Raw genomic sequence first — 19529 nt, 5'->3', positions numbered from 1 at the left:
TGCAAGTTTGGTCAACCCCATGTAAGTTATGGGGCAGTAACAGTACACTTTTCAAAACGTGTTTTTCAGCCCGAAATAAACGCGTTTTTTCAGACAACTGAATCCCCATGTAGCAACAAGGCACAGAAGAGCCCACACACTCAGATCTTAACCCCAGTGTGCTGAAAGTGTCAAAACATTTTTTTCAGCAGAAATAAACATGTTTCTGCAAGTTTGGTCAACCCCATGTAAGTTATGGGGCAGTAACAGTACACTTTTCAAAACGTGTTTTTCAGCCCGAAATAAACGCGTTTTTTCAGACAACTGAATCCCCATGTAGCAACAAGGCTCAGAAGAGCCCACACACTCAGATCTTAACCCCAGTGTGCTGAAAGTGTCAAAACATGTTTTTCAGCAGAAATAAACATGTTTCTGCAAGTTTGGTCAACCCCATGTAAGTTATGGGGCAGTAACAGTACACTTTTCAAAACGTGTTTTTCAGCCCGAAATAAACGCGTTTTTTCAGACAACTGAATCCCCATGTAGCAACAAGGCTCAGAAGAGCCCACACACTCAGATCTTAACCCCAGTGTGCTGAAAGTGTCAAAACATGTTTTTCAGCAGAAATAAACATGTTTCTGCAAGTTTGGTCAACCCCATGTAAGTTATGGGGCAGTAACAGTACACTTTTCAAAACGTGTTTTTCAGCCCGAAATAAACGCGTTTTTTCAGACAACTGAATACCCATGTAGCAGCAAGTCTCAGAAGAGCCCACACACTCAGCTCTTAACCCCAGTGTGCAGAAAGGGTCAAAACGTGTTTTTCAGCAGAAATAAACATGTTTCTGCAAGTTTGGTCAACCCCATGTAAGTTATGGGGCAGTAACAGTACACTCTGCAAAACGTGTTTTTCAGCCCGAAATAAACGCGTTTTTTCAGACAACTGAATCCCCATGTAGCAGCAAGGCTCAGAAGAGCCCACACACTCAGATCTTAACCCCAGTGTGCTGAAAGTGTCAAAACATGTTTTTCAGCAGAAATAAACATGTTTCTGCAAGTTTGGTCAACCCCATGTAAGTTATGGGGCAGTAACAGTACACTTTTCAAAACGTGTTTTTCAGCCCGAAATAAACGCGTTTTTTCAGACAACTGAATCCCCATGTAGCAACAAGGCTCAGAAGAGCCCACACACTCAGATCTTGACCCCAGTGTGCTGAAAGTGTCAAAACATGTTTTTCAGCAGAAATAAACATGTTTCTGCAAGTTTGGTCAACCCCATGTAAGTTATGGGGCAGTAACAGTACACTCTGCAAAACGTGTTTTTCAGCCCGAAATAAACGCGTTTTTTCAGACAACTGAATCCCCATGTAGCAACAAGGCTCAGAAGAGCTCACACACTCAGATCTTAACCCCAGTGTGCTGAAAGTGTCAAAACATGTTTTTCAGCAGAAATAAACATGTTTCTGCAAGTTTGGTCAACCCCATGTAAGTTATGGGGCAGTAACAGTACACTTTTCAAAACGTGTTTTTCAGCCCGAAATAAACGCGTTTTTTCAGACAACTGAATCCCCATGTAGCAACAAGGCTCAGAAGAGCCCACACACTCAGATCTTAACCCCAGTGTGCTGAAAGTGTCAAAACATGTTTTTCAGCAGAAATAAACATGTTTCTGCAAGTTTGGTCAACCCCATGTAAGTTATGGGGCAGTAACAGTACACTTTTCAAAACGTGTTTTTCAGCCCGAAATAAACGCGTTTTTTCAGACAACTGAATCCCCATGTAGCAACAAGGCTCGGAAGAGCCCACACACTCAGATCTTAACCCCAGTGTGCTGAAAGTGTCAAAACATGTTTTTCAGCAGAAATAAACATGTTTCTGCAAGTTTGGTCAACCCCATGTAAGTTATGGGGCAGTAACAGTACACTCTGCAAAACGTGTTTTTCAGCCCGAAATAAACGCGTTTTTTCAGACAACTGAATACCCATGTAGCAGCAAGGCTCAGACGAGCCCACACACTCAGATCTTAACCCCAGTGTGCAGAAAGGGTCAAAACGTGTTTTTCAGCAGAAATAAACATGTTTCTGCAAGTTTGGTCAACCCCATGTAAGTTATGGGGCAGTAACAGTACACTCTGCAAAACGTGTTTTTCAGCCCGAAATAAACGCGTTTTTTCAGACAACTGAATCCCCATGTAGCAGCAAGGCTCAGAAGAGCCCACACACTCAGATCTTAACCCCAGTGTGCTGAAAGTGTCAAAACATGTTTTTCAGCAGAAATAAACATGTTTCTGCAAGTTTGGTCAACCCCATGTAAGTTATGGGGCAGTAACAGTACACTTTTCAAAACGTGTTTTTCAGCCCGAAATAAACGCGTTTTTTCAGACAACTGAATCCCCATGTAGCAACAAGGCTCAGAAGAGCCCACACACTCAGATCTTAACCCCAGTGTGCTGAAAGTGTCAAAACATGTTTTTCAGCAGAAATAAACATGTTTCTGCAAGTTTGGTCAACCCCATGTAAGTTATGGGGCAGTAACAGTACACTTTTCAAAACGTGTTTTTCAGCCCGAAATAAACGCGTTTTTTCAGACAACTGAATACCCATGTAGCAGCAAGTCTCAGAAGAGCCCACACACTCAGCTCTTAACCCCAGTGTGCAGAAAGGGTCAAAACGTGTTTTTCAGCAGAAATAAACATGTTTCTGCAAGTTTGGTCAACCCCATGTAAGTTATGGGGCAGTAACAGTACACTCTGCAAAACGTGTTTTTCAGCCCGAAATAAACGCGTTTTTTCAGACAACTGAATCCCCATGTAGCAGCAAGGCTCAGAAGAGCCCACACACTCAGATCTTAACCCCAGTGTGCTGAAAGTGTCAAAACATGTTTTTCAGCAGAAATAAACATGTTTCTGCAAGTTTGGTCAACCCCATGTAAGTTATGGGGCAGTAACAGTACACTTTTCAAAACGTGTTTTTCAGCCCGAAATAAACGCGTTTTTTCAGACAACTGAATCCCCATGTAGCAACAAGGCTCAGAAGAGCCCACACACTCAGATCTTAACCCCAGTGTGCTGAAAGTGTCAAAACATGTTTTTCAGCAGAAATAAACATGTTTCTGCAAGTTTGGTCAACCCCATGTAAGTTATGGGGCAGTAACAGTACACTTTTCAAAACGTGTTTTTCAGCCCGAAATAAACGCGTTTTTTCAGACAACTGAATCCCCATGTAGCAACAAGGCTCAGAAGAGCCCACACACTCAGATCTTGACCCCAGTGTGCTGAAAGTGTCAATACATGTTTTTCAGCAGAAATAAACATGTTTCTGCAAGTTTGGTCAACCCCATGTAAGTTATGGGGCAGTAACAGTACACTCTGCAAAACGTGTTTTTCAGCCCGAAATAAACGCGTTTTTTCAGACAACTGAATACCCATGTAGCAGCAAGTCACAGAAGAGCCCACACACTCAGCTCTTAACCCCAGTGTGCAGAAAGGGTCAAAACTTGTTTTTCAGCAGAAATAAACATGTTTCTGCAAGTTTGGTCAACCCCATGTAAGTTATGGGGCAGTAACAGTACACTTTTCAAAACGTGTTTTTCAGCCCGAAATAAACGCGTTTTTTCAGACAACTGAATACCCATGTAGCAGCAAGGCTCAGAAGAGCCCACACACTCAGATCTTAACCCCAGTGTGCTGAAAGTGTCAAAACATGTTTTTCAGCAGAAATAAACATGTTTCTGCAAGTTTGGTCAACCCCATGTAAGTTATGGGGCAGTAACAGTACACTTTTCAAAACGTGTTTTTCAGCCCGAAATAAACGCGTTTTTTCAGACAACTGAATCCCCATGTAGCAACAAGGCTCAGAAGAGCCCACACACTCAGATCTTAACCCCAGTGTGCTGAAAGTGTCAAAACATGTTTTTCAGCAGAAATAAACATGTTTCTGCAAGTTTGGTCAACCCCATGTAAGTTATGGGGCAGTAACAGTACACTTTTCAAAACGTGTTTTTCAGCCCGAAATAAACGCGTTTTTTCAGACAACTGAATCCCCATGTAGCAACAAGGCTCAGAAGAGCCCACACACTCAGCTCTTAACCCCAGTGTGCAGAAAGGGTCAAAACATGTTTTTCAGCAGAAATAAACATGTTTCTGCAAGTTTGGTCAACCCCATGTAAGTTATGGGGCAGTAACAGTACACTTTTCAAAACGTGTTTTTCAGCCCGAAATAAACGCGTTTTTTCAGACAACTGAATCCCCATGTAGCAACAAGGCTCAGAAGAGCCCACACACTCAGATCTTAACCCCAGTGTGCTGAAAGTGTCAAAACATGTTTTTCAGCAGAAATAAACATGTTTCTGTAAGTTTGGTCAACCCCATGTAAGTTATGGGGCAGTAACAGTACACTTTTCAAAACGTGTTTTTCAGCCCGAAATAAACGCGTTTTTTCAGACAACTGAATACCCATGTAGCAGCAAGTCTCAGAAGAGCCCACACACTCAGCTCTTAACCCCAGTGTGCAGAAAGGGTCAAAACGTGTTTTTCAGCAGAAATAAACATGTTTCTGCAAGTTTGGTCAACCCCATGTAAGTTATGGGGCAGTAACAGTACACTCTGCAAAACGTGTTTTTCAGCCCGAAATAAACGCGTTTTTTCAGACAACTGAATCCCCATGTAGCAGCAAGGCTCAGAAGAGCCCACACACTCAGATCTTAACCCCAGTGTGCAGAAAGGTTCAAAACATGTTTTTCAGCAGAAATAAACATGTTTCTGCAAGTTTGGTCAACCCCATGTAAGTTATGGGGCAGTAACAGTACACTTTTCAAAACGTGTTTTTCAGCCCGAAATAAACGCGTTTTTTCAGACAACTGAATACCCATGTAGCAGCAAGGCTCAGACGAGCCCACACACTCAGATCTTAACCCCAGTGTGCAGAAAGGGTCAAAACGTGTTTTTCAGCAGAAATAAACATGTTTCTGCAAGTTTGGTCAACCCCATGTAAGTTATGGGGCAGTAACAGTACACTTTTCAAAACGTGTTTTTCAGCCCGAAATAAACGCGTTTTTTCAGACAACTGAATCCCCATGTAGCAACAAGGCTCAGAAGAGCCCACACACTCAGATCTTAACCCCAGTGTGCTGAAAGTGTCAAAACATGTTTTTCAGCAGAAATAAACATGTTTCTGCAAGTTTGGTCAACCCCATGTAAGTTATGGGGCAGTAACAGTACACTTTTCAAAACGTGTTTTTCAGCCCGAAATAAACGCGTTTTTTCAGACAACTGAATCCCCATGTAGCAACAAGGCTCAGAAGAGCCCACACACTCAGATCTTAACCCCAGTGTGCTGAAAGTGTCAAAACATGTTTTTCAGCAGAAATAAACATGTTTCTGCAAGTTTGGTCAACCCCATGTAAGTTATGGGGCAGTAACAGTACACTTTTCAAAACGTGTTTTTCAGCCCGAAATAAACGCGTTTTTTCAGACAACTGAATACCCATGTAGCAGCAAGTCTCAGAAGAGCCCACACACTCAGCTCTTAACCCCAGTGTGCAGAAAGGGTCAAAACGTGTTTTTCAGCAGAAATAAACATGTTTCTGCAAGTTTGGTCAACCCCATGTAAGTTATGGGGCAGTAACAGTACACTCTGCAAAACGTGTTTTTCAGCCCGAAATAAACGCGTTTTTTCAGACAACTGAATCCCCATGTAGCAGCAAGGCTCAGAAGAGCCCACACACTCAGATCTTAACCCCAGTGTGCTGAAAGTGTCAAAACATGTTTTTCAGCAGAAATAAACATGTTTCTGCAAGTTTGGTCAACCCCATGTAAGTTATGGGGCAGTAACAGTACACTTTTCAAAACGTGTTTTTCAGCCCGAAATAAACGCGTTTTTTCAGACAACTGAATCCCCATGTAGCAACAAGGCTCAGAAGAGCCCACACACTCAGATCTTAACCCCAGTGTGCTGAAAGTGTCAAAACATGTTTTTTCAGCAGAAATAAACATGTTTCTGCAAGTTTGGTCAACCCCATGTAAGTTATGGGGCAGTAACAGTACACTTTTCAAAACGTGTTTTTCAGCCCGAAATAAACGCGTTTTTTCAGACAACTGAATCCCCATGTAGCAACAAGGCTCAGAAGAGCCCACACACTCAGATCTTAACCCCAGTGTGCTGAAAGTGTCAAAACATGTTTTTCAGCAGAAATAAACATGTTTCTGCAAGTTTGGTCAACCCCATGTAAGTTATGGGGCAGTAACAGTACACTTTTCAAAACGTGTTTTTCAGCCCGAAATAAACGCGTTTTTTCAGACAACTGAATACCCATGTAGCAGCAAGTCTCAGAAGAGCCCACACACTCAGCTCTTAACCCCAGTGTGCAGAAAGGGTCAAAACGTGTTTTTCAGCAGAAATAAACATGTTTCTGCAAGTTTGGTCAACCCCATGTAAGTTATGGGGCAGTAACAGTACACTCTGCAAAACGTGTTTTTCAGCCCGAAATAAACGCGTTTTTTCAGACAACTGAATCCCCATGTAGCAGCAAGGCTCAGAAGAGCCCACACACTCAGATCTTAACCCCAGTGTGCTGAAAGTGTCAAAACATGTTTTTCAGCAGAAATAAACATGTTTCTGCAAGTTTGGTCAACCCCATGTAAGTTATGGGGCAGTAACAGTACACTTTTCAAAACGTGTTTTTCAGCCCGAAATAAACGCGTTTTTTCAGACAACTGAATCCCCATGTAGCAACAAGGCTCAGAAGAGCCCACACACTCAGATCTTAACCCCAGTGTGCTGAAAGTGTCAAAACATGTTTTTCAGCAGAAATAAACATGTTTCTGCAAGTTTGGTCAACCCCATGTAAGTTATGGGGCAGTAACAGTACACTTTTCAAAACGTGTTTTTCAGCCCGAAATAAACGCGTTTTTTCAGACAACTGAATCCCCATGTAGCAACAAGGCTCAGAAGAGCCCACACACTCAGATCTTGACCCCAGTGTGCTGAAAGTGTCAATACATGTTTTTCAGCAGAAATAAACATGTTTCTGCAAGTTTGGTCAACCCCATGTAAGTTATGGGGCAGTAACAGTACACTCTGCAAAACGTGTTTTTCAGCCCGAAATAAACGCGTTTTTTCAGACAACTGAATACCCATGTAGCAGCAAGTCTCAGAAGAGCCCACACACTCAGCTCTTAACCCCAGTGTGCAGAAAGGGTCAAAACTTGTTTTTCAGCAGAAATAAACATGTTTCTGCAAGTTTGGTCAACCCCATGTAAGTTATGGGGCAGTAACAGTACACTTTTCAAAACGTGTTTTTCAGCCCGAAATAAACGCGTTTTTTCAGACAACTGAATCCCCATGTAGCAGCAAGGCTCAGAAGAGCCCACACACTCAGATCTTAACCCCAGTGTGCAGAAAGGTTCAAAACATGTTTTTCAGCAGAAATAAACATGTTTCTGCAAGTTTGGTCAACCCCATGTAAGTTATGGGGCAGTAACAGTACACTTTTCAAAACGTGTTTTTCAGCCCGAAATAAACGCGTTTTTTCAGACAACTGAATACCCATGTAGCAGCAAGGCTCAGACGAGCCCACACACTCAGATCTTAACCCCAGTGTGCAGAAAGGGTCAAAACGTGTTTTTCAGCAGAAATAAACATGTTTCTGCAAGTTTGGTCAACCCCATGTAAGTTATGGGGCAGTAACAGTACACTTTTCAAAACGTGTTTTTCAGCCCGAAATAAACGCGTTTTTTCAGACAACTGAATCCCCATGTAGCAACAAGGCTCAGAAGAGCCCACACACTCAGATCTTAACCCCAGTGTGCTGAAAGTGTCAAAACATGTTTTTCAGCAGAAATAAACATGTTTCTGCAAGTTTGGTCAACCCCATGTAAGTTATGGGGCAGTAACAGTACACTTTTCAAAACGTGTTTTTCAGCCCGAAATAAACGCGTTTTTTCAGACAACTGAATCCCCATGTAGCAACAAGGCTCAGAAGAGCCCACACACTCAGATCTTAACCCCAGTGTGCTGAAAGTGTCAAAACATGTTTTTCAGCAGAAATAAACATGTTTCTGCAAGTTTGGTCAACCCCATGTAAGTTATGGGGCAGTAACAGTACACTTTTCAAAACGTGTTTTTCAGCCCGAAATAAACGCGTTTTTTCAGACAACTGAATCCCCATGTAGCAACAAGGCTCAGAAGAGCCCACACACTCAGATCTTAACCCCAGTGTGCTGAAAGTGTCAAAACATGTTTTTCAGCAGAAATAAACATGTTTCTGCAAGTTTGGTCAACCCCATGTAAGTTATGGGGCAGTAACAGTACACTTTTCAAAACGTGTTTTTCAGCCCGAAATAAACGCGTTTTTTCAGACAACTGAATCCCCATGTAGCAACAAGGCTCAGAAGAGCCCACACACTCAGATCTTAACCCCAGTGTGCTGAAAGTGTCAAAACATGTTTTTCAGCAGAAATAAACATGTTTCTGCAAGTTTGGTCAACCCCATGTAAGTTATGGGGCAGTAACAGTACACTTTTCAAAACGTGTTTTTCAGCCCGAAATAAACGCGTTTTTTCAGACAACTGAATACCCATGTAGCAGCAAGTCTCAGAAGAGCCCACACACTCAGCTCTTAACCCCAGTGTGCAGAAAGGGTCAAAACGTGTTTTTCAGCAGAAATAAACATGTTTCTGCAAGTTTGGTCAACCCCATGTAAGTTATGGGGCAGTAACAGTACACTCTGCAAAACGTGTTTTTCAGCCCGAAATAAACGCATTTTTTCAGACAACTGAATCCCCATGTAGCAGCAAGGCTCAGAAGAGCCCACACACTCAGATCTTAACCCCAGTGTGCTGAAAGTGTCAAAACATGTTTTTCAGCAGAAATAAACATGTTTCTGCAAGTTTGGTCAACCCCATGTAAGTTATGGGGCAGTAACAGTACACTTTTCAAAACGTGTTTTTCAGCCCGAAATAAACGCGTTTTTTCAGACAACTGAATCCCCATGTAGCAACAAGGCTCAGAAGAGCCCACACACTCAGATCTTGACCCCAGTGTGCTGAAAGTGTCAAAACATGTTTTTCAGCAGAAATAAACATGTTTCTGCAAGTTTGGTCAACCCCATGTAAGTTATGGGGCAGTAACAGTACACTCTGCAAAACGTGTTTTTCAGCCCGAAATAAACGCGTTTTTTCAGACAACTGAATACCCATGTAGCAGCAAGTCTCAGAAGAGCCCACACACTCAGCTCTTAACCCCAGTGTGCAGAAAGGGTCAAAACGTGTTTTTCAGCAGAAATAAACATGTTTCTGCAAGTTTGGTCAACCCCATGTAAGTTATGGGGCAATAACAGTACACTCTGCAAAACGTGTTTTTCAGCCCGAAATAAACGCGTGTTTTCAGACAACTGAATCCCCATGTAGCAGCAAGGCTCAGAAGAGCCCACACACTCAGATCTTAACCCCAGTGTGCAGAAAGGGTCAAAACGTGTTTTTCAGCAGAAATAAACATGTTTCTGCAAGTTTGGTCAACCCCATGTAAGTTATGGGGCAGTAACAGTACACTTTTCAAAACGTGTTTTTCAGCCCGAAATCAACGCGTTTTTTCAGACAACTGAATCCCCATGTAGCAGCAAGGCTCAGAAGAGCCCACACACTCAGATCTTAACCCCAGTGTGCAGAAAGGGTCAAAACTTGTTTTTCAGCAGAAATAAACATGTTTCTGCAAGTTTGGTCAACCCCATGTAAGTTATGGGGCAGTAACAGTACACTTTTCAAAACGTGTTTTTCAGCCCGAAATAAACGCGTTTTTTCAGACAACTGAATCCCCATGTAGCAACAAGGCTCAGAAGAGCCCACACACTGAGATCTTAACCCCAGTGTGCTGAAAGTGTCAAAACATGTTTTTCAGCAGAAATAAACATGTTTTTGCAAGTTTGGTCAACCCCATGTAAGTTATGGGGCAGTAACAGTACACTCTGCAAAACGTGTTTTTCAGCCCGAAATAAACGCGTTTTTTCAGACAACTGAATCCCCATGTAGCAGCAAGGCTCAGAAGAGCCCACACACTCAGATCTTAACCCCAGTGTGCAGAAAGGTTCAAAACATGTTTTTCAGCAGAAATAAACATGTTTCTGCAAGTTTGGTCAACCCCATGTAAGTTATGGGGCAGTAACAGTACACTTTTCAAAACGTGTTTTTCAGCCCGAAATAAACGCGTTTTTTCAGACAACTGAATCCCCATGTAGCAACAAGGCACAGAAGAGCCCACACACTCAGATCTTAACCCCAGTGTGCTGAAAGTGTCAAAACATGTTTTTCAGCAGAAATAAACATGTTTCTGCAAGTTTGGTCAACCCCATGTAAGTTATGGGGCAGTAACAGTACACTTTTCAAAACGTGTTTTTCAGCCCGAAATAAACGCGTTTTTTCAGACAACTGAATCCCCATGTAGCAACAAGGCTCAGAAGAGCCCACACACTCAGATCTTAACCCCAGTGTGCTGAAAGTGTCAAAACATGTTTTTCAGCAGAAATAAACATGTTTCTGCAAGTTTGGTCAACCCCATGTAAGTTATGGGGCAGTAACAGTACACTTTTCAAAACGTGTTTTTCAGCCCGAAATAAACGCGTTTTTTCAGACAACTGAATCCCCATGTAGCAACAAGGCTCAGAAGAGCCCACACACTCAGCTCTTAACCCCAGTGTGCAGAAAGGGTCAAAACGTGTTTTTCAGCAGAAATAAACATGTTTCTGCAAGTTTGGTCAACCCCATGTAAGTTATGGGGCAGTAACAGTACACTCTGCAAAACGTGTTTTTCAGCCCGAAATAAACGCGTTTTTTCAGACAACTGAATCCCCATGTAGCAGCAAGGCTCAGAAGAGCCCACACACTCAGATCTTAACCCCAGTGTGCTGAAAGTGTCAAAACATGTTTTTCAGCAGAAATAAACATGTTTCTGCAAGTTTGGTCAACCCCATGTAAGTTATGGGGCAGTAACAGTACACTTTTCAAAACGTGTTTTTCAGCCCGAAATAAACGCGTTTTTTCAGACAACTGAATACCCATGTAGCAACAAGGCTCAGAAGAGCCCACACACTCAGATCTTGACCCCAGTGTGCTGAAAGTGTCAAAACATGTTTTTCAGCAGAAATAAACATGTTTCTGCAAGTTTGGTCAACCCCATGTAAGTTATGGGGCAGTAACAGTACACTCTGCAAAACGTGTTTTTCAGCCCGAAATAAACGCGTTTTTTCAGACAACTGAATACCCATGTAGCAGCAAGTCTCAGAAGAGCCCACACACTCAGCTCTTAACCCCAGTGTGCAGAAAGGGTCAAAACGTGTTTTTCAGCAGAAATAAACATGTTTCTGCAAGTTTGGTCAACCCCATGTAAGTTATGGGGCAATAACAGTACACTCTGCAAAACGTGTTTTTCAGCCCGAAATAAACGCGTTTTTTCAGACAACTGAATCCCCATGTAGCAGCAAGGCTCAGAAGAGCCCACACACTCAGATCTTAACCCCAGTGTGCAGAAAGGGTCAAAACGTGTTTTTCAGCAGAAATAAACATGTTTCTGCAAGTTTGGTCAACCCCATGTAAGTTATGGGGCAGTAACAGTACACTTTTCAAAACGTGTTTTTCAGCCCGAAATCAACGCGTTTTTTCAGACAACTGAATCCCCATGTAGCAGCAAGGCTCAGAAGAGCCCACACACTCAGATCTTAACCCCAGTGTGCAGAAAGGGTCAAAACTTGTTTTTCAGCAGAAATAAACATGTTTCTGCAAGTTTGGTCAACCCCATGTAAGTTATGGGGCAGTAACAGTACACTTTTCAAAACGTGTTTTTCAGCCCGAAATAAACGCGTTTTTTCAGACAACTGAATACCCATGTAGCAGCAAGGCTCAGAAGAGCCCACACACTCAGATCTTAACCCCAGTGTGCTGAAAGTGTCAAAACATGTTTTTCAGCAGAAATAAACATGTTTCTGCAAGTTTGGTCAACCCCATGTAAGTTATGGGGCAGTAACAGTACACTTTTCAAAACGTGTTTTTCAGCCCGAAATAAACGCGTTTTTTCAGACAACTGAATCCCCATGTAGCAACAAGGCTCAGAAGAGCCCACACACTCAGATCTTAACCCCAGTGTGCTGAAAGTGTCAAAACATGTTTTTCAGCAGAAATAAACATGTTTCTGCAAGTTTTGTCAACCCCATGTAAGTTATGGGGCAGTAACAGTACACTTTTCAAAACGTGTTTTTCAGCCCGAAATAAACGCGTTTTTTCAGACAACTGAATCCCCATGTAGCAACAAGGCTCAGAAGAGCCCACACACTCAGCTCTTAACCCCAGTGTGCAGAAAGGGTCAAAACGTGTTTTTCAGCAGAAATAAACATGTTTCTGCAAGTTTGGTCAACCCCATGTAAGTTATGGGGCAGTAACAGTACACTCTGCAAAACGTGTTTTTCAGCCCGAAATAAACGCGTTTTTTCAGACAACTGAATCCCCATGTAGCAGCAAGGCTCAGAAGAGCCCACACACTCAGATCTTAACCCCAGTGTGCAGAAAGGTTCAAAACATGTTTTTCAGCAGAAATAAACATGTTTCTGCAAGTTTGGTCAACCCCATGTAAGTTATGGGGCAGTAACAGTACACTTTTCAAAACGTGTTTTTCAGCCCGAAATAAACGCGTTTTTTCAGACAACTGAATCCCCATGTAGCAACAAGGCTCAGAAGAGCCCACACACTCAGATCTTAACCCCAGTGTGCTGAAAGTGTCAAAACATGTTTTTCAGCAGAAATAAACATGTTTCTGCAAGTTTGGTCAACCCCATGTAAGTTATGGGGCAGTAACAGAACACTTTTCAAAACGTGTTTTTCAGCCCGAAATAAACGCGTTTTTTCAGACAACTGAATCCCCATGTAGCAACAAGGCTCAGAAGAGCCCACACACTCAGATCTTAACCCCAGTGTGCAGAAAGGGTCAAAACGTGTTTTTCAGCAGAAATAAACATGTTTCTGCAAGTTTGGTCAACCCCATGTAAGTTATGGGGCAGTAACAGTACACTCTGCAAAACGTGTTTTTCAGCCCGAAATAAACGCGTTTTTTCAGACAACTGAATCCCCATGTAGCAACAAGGCTCAGAAGAGCTCACACACTCAGATCTTAACCCCAGTGTGCTGAAAGTGTCAAAACATGTTTTTCAGCAGAAATAAACATGTTTCTGCAAGTTTGGTCAACCCCATGTAAGTTATGGGGCAGTAACAGTACACTTTTCAAAACGTGTTTTTCAGCCCGAAATAAACGCGTTTTTTCAGACAACTGAATCCCCATGTAGCAACAAGGCTCAGAAGAGCCCACACACTCAGATCTTAACCCCAGTGTGCTGAAAGTGTCAAAACATGTTTTTCAGCAGAAATAAACATGTTTCTGCAAGTTTGGTCAACCCCATGTAAGTTATGGGGCAGTAACAGTACACTTTTCAAAACGTGTTTTTCAGCCCGAAATAAACGCGTTTTTTCAGACAACTGAATACCCATGTAGCAGCAAGTCTCAGAAGAGCCCACACACTCAGCTCTTAACCCCAGTGTGCAGAAAGGGTCAAAACGTGTTTTTCAGCAGAAATAAACATGTTTCTGCAAGTTTGGTCAACCCCATGTAAGTTATGGGGCAGTAACAGTACACTCTGCAAAACGTGTTTTTCAGCCCGAAATAAACGCGTTTTTTCAGACAACTGAATACCCATGTAGCAGCAAGGCTCAGACGAGCCCACACACTCAGATCTTAACCCCAGTGTGCAGAAAGGGTCAAAACGTGTTTTTCAGCAGAAATAAACATGTTTCTGCAAGTTTGGTCAACCCCATGTAAGTTATGGGGCAGTAACAGTACACTCTGCAAAACGTGTTTTTCAGCCCGAAATAAACGCGTTTTTTCAGACAACTGAATCCCCATGTAGCAGCAAGGCTCAGAAGAGCCCACACACTCAGATCTTAACCCCAGTGTGCTGAAAGTGTCAAAACATGTTTTTCAGCAGAAATAAACATGTTTCTGCAAGTTTGGTCAACCCCATGTAAGTTATGGGGCAGTAACAGTACACTTTTCAAAACGTGTTTTTCAGCCCGAAATAAACGCGTTTTTTCAGACAACTGAATCCCCATGTAGCAACAAGGCTCAGAAGAGCCCACACACTCAGATCTTAACCCCAGTGTGCTGAAAGTGTCAAAACATGTTTTTCAGCAGAAATAAACATGTTTCTGCAAGTTTGGTCAACCCCATGTAAGTTATGGGGCAGTAACAGTACACTTTTCAAAACGTGTTTTTCAGCCCGAAATAAACGCGTTTTTTCAGACAACTGAATACCCATGTAGCAGCAAGTCTCAGAAGAGCCCACACACTCAGCTCTTAACCCCAGTGTGCAGAAAGGGTCAAAACGTGTTTTTCAGCAGAAATAAACATGTTTCTGCAAGTTTGGTCAACCCCATGTAAGTTATGGGGCAGTAACAGTACACTCTGCAAAACGTGTTTTTCAGCCCGAAATAAACGCGTTTTTTCAGACAACTGAATCCCCATGTAGCAGCAAGGCTCAGAAGAGCCCACACACTCAGATCTTAACCCCAGTGTGCTGAAAGTGTCAAAACATGTTTTTCAGCAGAAATAAACATGTTTCTGCAAGTTTGGTCAACCCCATGTAAGTTATGGGGCAGTAACAGTACACTTTTCAAAACGTGTTTTTCAGCCCGAAATAAACGCGTTTTTTCAGACAACTGAATCCCCATGTAGCAACAAGGCTCAGAAGAGCCCACACACTCAGATCTTAACCCCAGTGTGCTGAAAGTGTCAAAACATGTTTTTCAGCAGAAATAAACATGTTTCTGCAAGTTTGGTCAACCCCATGTAAGTTATGGGGCAGTAACAGTACACTTTTCAAAACGTGTTTTTCAGCCCGAAATAAACGCGTTTTTTCAGACAACTGAATCCCCATGTAGCAACAAGGCTCAGAAGAGCCCACACACTCAGATCTTAACCCCAGTGTGCTGAAAGTGTCAAAACATGTTTTTCAGCAGAAATAAACATGTTTCTGCAAGTTTGGTCAACCCCATGTAAGTTATGGGGCAGTAACAGAACACTTTTCAAAACGTGTTTTTCAGCCCGAAATAAACGCGTTTTTTCAGACAACTGAATCCCCATGTAGCAACAAGGCTCAGAAGAGCCCACACACTCAGATCTTAACCCCAGTGTGCTGAAAGTGTCAAAACATGTTTTTCAGCAGAAATAAACATGTTTCTGCAAGTTTGGTCAACCCGATGTAAGTTATGGGGCAGTAACAGTACACTTTTCAAAACGTGTTTTTCAGCCCGAAATAAACGCGTTTTTTCAGACAACTGAATCCCCATGTAGCAACAAGGCTCAGAAGAGCCCACACACTCAGATCTTAACCCCAGTGTGCTGAAAGTGTCAAAACATGTTTTTCAGCAGAAATAAACATGTTTCTGCAAGTTTGGTCAACCCCATGTAAGTTATGGGGCAGTAACAGTACACTTTTCAAAACGTGTTTTTCAGCCCGAAATAAACGCGTTTTTTCAGACAACTGAATCCCCATGTAGCAACAAGGCTCAGAAGAGCCCACACACTCAGATCTTAACCCCAGTGTGCTGAAAGTGTCAAAACATGTTTTTCAGCAGAAATAAACATGTTTCTGCAAGTTTGGTCAACCCCATGTAAGTTATGGGGCAGTAACAGAACACTTTTCAAAACGTGTTTTTCAGCCCGAAATAAACGCGTTTTTTCAGACAACTGAATCCCCATGTAGCAACAAGGCTCAGAAGAGCCCACACACTCAGATCTTAACCCCAGTGTGCTGAAAGTGTCAAAACATGTTTTTCAGCAGAAATAAACATGTTTCTGCAAGTTTGGTCAACCCCATGTAAGTTATGGGGCAGTAACAGTACACTTTTCAAAACGTGTTTTTCAGCCCGAAATAAACGCGTTTTTTCAGACAACTGAATCCCCATGTAGCAACAAGGCTCAGAAGAGCCCACACACTCAGATCTTAACCCCAGTGTGCTGAAAGTGTCAAAACATGTTTTTCAGCAGAAATAAACATGTTTCTGCAAGTTTGGTCAACCCCATGTAAGTTATGGGGCAGTAACAGTACACTTTTCAAAACGTGTTTTTCAGCCCGAAATAAACGCGTTTTTTCAGACAACTGAATACCCATGTAGCAGCAAGTCTCAGAAGAGCCCACACACTCAGCTCTTAACCCCAGTGTGCAGAAAGGGTCAAAACGTGTTTTTCAGCAGAAATAAACATGTTTCTGCAAGTTTGGTCAACCCCATGTAAGTTATGGGGCAGTAACAGTACACTCTGCAAAACGTGTTTTTCAGCCCGAAATAAACGCGTTTTTTCAGACAACTGAATACCCATGTAGCAGCAAGGCACAGACGAGCCCACACACTCAGATCTTAACCCCAGTGTGCAGAAAGGGTCAAAACGTGTTTTTCAGCAGAAATAAACATGTTTCTGCAAGTTTGGTCAACCCCATGTAAGTTATGGGGCAGTAACAGTACACTCTGCAAAACGTGTTTTTCAGCCCGAAATAAACGCGTTTTTTCAGACAACTGAATCCCCATGTAGCAGCAAGGCTCAGAAGAGCCCACACACTCAGATCTTAACCCCAGTGTGCTGAAAGTGTCAAAACATGTTTTTCAGCAGAAATAAACATGTTTCTGCAAGTTTGGTCAACCCCATGTAAGTTATGGGGCAGTAACAGTACACTTTTCAAAACGTGTTTTTCAGCCCGAAATAAACGCGTTTTTTCAGACAACTGAATCCCCATGTAGCAACAAGGCTCAGAAGAGCCCACACACTCAGATCTTAACCCCAGTGTGCTGAAAGTGTCAAAACATGTTTTTCAGCAGAAATAAACATGTTTCTGCAAGTTTGGTCAACCCCATGTAAGTTATGGGGCAGTAACAGTACACTTTTCAAAACGTGTTTTTCAGCCCGAAATAAACGCGTTTTTTCAGACAACTGAATCCCCATGTAGCAACAAGGCTCAGAAGAGCCCACACACTCAGATCTTAACCCCAGTGTGCTGAAAGTGTCAAAACATGTTTTTCAGCAGAAATAAACATGTTTCTGCAAGTTTGGTCAACCCCATGTAAGTTATGGGGCAGTAACAGTACACTTTTCAAAACGTGTTTTTCAGCCCGAAATAAACGCGTTTTTTCAGACAACTGAATCCCCATGTAGCAACAAGGCTCAGAAGAGCCCACACACTCAGATCTTAACCCCAGTGTGCTGAAAGTGTCAAAACATGTTTTTCAGCAGAAATAAACATGTTTCTGCAAGTTTGGTCAACCCCATGTAAGTTATGGGGCAGTAACAGTACACTTTTCAAAACGTGTTTTTCAGCCCGAAATAAACGCGTTTTTTCAGACAACTGAATACCCATGTAGCAGCAAGTCTCAGAAGAGCCCACACACTCAGCTCTTAACCCCAGTGTGCAGAAAGGGTCAAAACGTGTTTTTCAGCAGAAATAAACATGTTTCTGCAAGTTTGGTCAACCCCATGTAAGTTATGGGGCAGTAACAGTACACTCTGCAAAACGTGTTTTTCAGCCCGAAATAAACGCGTTTTTTCAGACAACTGAATCCCCATGTAGCAGCAAGGCTCAGAAGAGCCCACACACTCAGATCTTAACCCCAGTGTGCTGAAAGTGTCAAAACATGTTTTTCAGCAGAAATAAACATGTTTCTGCAAGTTTGGTCAACCCCATGTAAGTTATGGGGCAGTAACAGTACACTTTTCAAAACGTGTTTTTCAGCCCGAAATAAACGCGTTTTTTCAGACAACTGAATCCCCATGTAGCAACAAGGCTCAGAAGAGCCCACACACTCAGATCTTAACCCCAGTGTGCTGAAAGTGTCAAAACATGTTTTTCAGCAGAAATAAACATGTTTCTGCAAGTTTGGTCAACCCCATGTAAGTTATGGGGCAGTAACAGTACACTTTTCAAAACGTGTTTTTCAGCCCGAAATAAACGCGTTTTTTCAGACAACTGAATACCCATGTAGCAGCAAGTCTCAGAAGAGCCCACACACTCAGCTCTTAACCCCAGTGTGCAGAAAGGGTCAAAACGTGTTTTTCAGCAGAAATAAACATGTTTCTGCAAGTTTGGTCAACCCCATGTAAGTTATGGGGCAGTAACAGTACACTCTGCAAAACGTGTTTTTCAGCCCGAAATAAACGCATTTTTTCAGACAACTGAATCCCCATGTAGCAGCAAGGCTCAGAAGAGCCCACACACTCAGATCTTAACCCCAGTGTGCTGAAAGTGTCAAAACATGTTTTTCAGCAGAAATAAACATGTTTCTGCAAGTTTGGTCAACCCCATGTAAGTTATGGGGCAGTAACAGTACACTTTTCAAAACGTGTTTTTCAGCCCGAAATAAACGCGTTTTTTCAGACAACTGAATCCCCATGTAGCAACAAGGCTCAGAAGAGCCCACACACTCAGATCTTGACCCCAGTGTGCTGAAAGTGTCAAAACATGTTTTTCAGCAGAAATAAACATGTTTCTGCAAGTTTGGTCAACCCCATGTAAGTTATGGGGCAGTAACAGTACACTCTGCAAAACGTGTTTTTCAGCCCGAAATAAACGCGTGTTTTCAGACAACTGAATCCCCATGTAGCAGCAAGGCTCAGAAGAGCCCACACACTCAGATCTTAACCCCAGTGTGCAGAAAGGGTCAAAACGTGTTTTTCAGCAGAAATAAACATGTTTCTGCAAGTTTGGTCAACCCCATGTAAGTTATGGGGCAGTAACAGTACACTTTTCAAAACGTGTTTTTCAGCCCGAAATCAACGCGTTTTTTCAGACAACTGAATCCCCATGTAGCAGCAAGGCTCAGAAGAGCCCACACACTCAGATCTTAACCCCAGTGTGCAGAAAGGGTCAAAACTTGTTTTTCAGCAGAAATAAACATGTTTCTGCAAGTTTGGTCAACCCCATGTAAGTTATGGGGCAGTAACAGTACACTTTTCAAAACGTGTTTTTCAGCCCGAAATAAACGCGTTTTTTCAGACAACTGAATCCCCATGTAGCAACAAGGCTCAGAAGAGCCCACACACTGAGATCTTAACCCCAGTGTGCTGAAAGTGTCAAAACATGTTTTTCAGCAGAAATAAACATGTTTTTGCAAGTTTGGTCAACCCCATGTAAGTTATGGGGCAGTAACAGTACACTCTGCAAAACGTGTTTTTCAGCCCGAAATAAACGCGTTTTTTCAGACAACTGAATCCCCATGTAGCAGCAAGGCTCAGAAGAGCCCACACACTCAGATCTTAACCCCAGTGTGCAGAAAGGTTCAAAACATGTTTTTCAGCAGAATTAAACATGTTTCTGCAAGTTTGGTCAACCCCATGTAAGTTATGGGGCAGTAACAGTACACTTTTCAAAACGTGTTTTTCAGCCCGAAATAAACGCGTTTTTTCAGACAACTGAATCCCCATGTAGCAACAAGGCACAGAAGAGCCCACACACTCAGATCTTAACCCCAGTGTGCTG

The sequence above is a fragment of the Lepisosteus platostomus genome, chromosome 15 (genome assembly GCF_059453375.1).
Source record: "Lepisosteus platostomus isolate fLepPlt1 chromosome 15, fLepPlt1.hap1, whole genome shotgun sequence".
Lineage (NCBI taxonomy): Eukaryota > Metazoa > Chordata > Actinopteri > Semionotiformes > Lepisosteidae > Lepisosteus > Lepisosteus platostomus.
The sequence above is the reverse complement of the archived record's forward strand: the minus strand, read 5'-3'. Positions refer to the sequence as shown.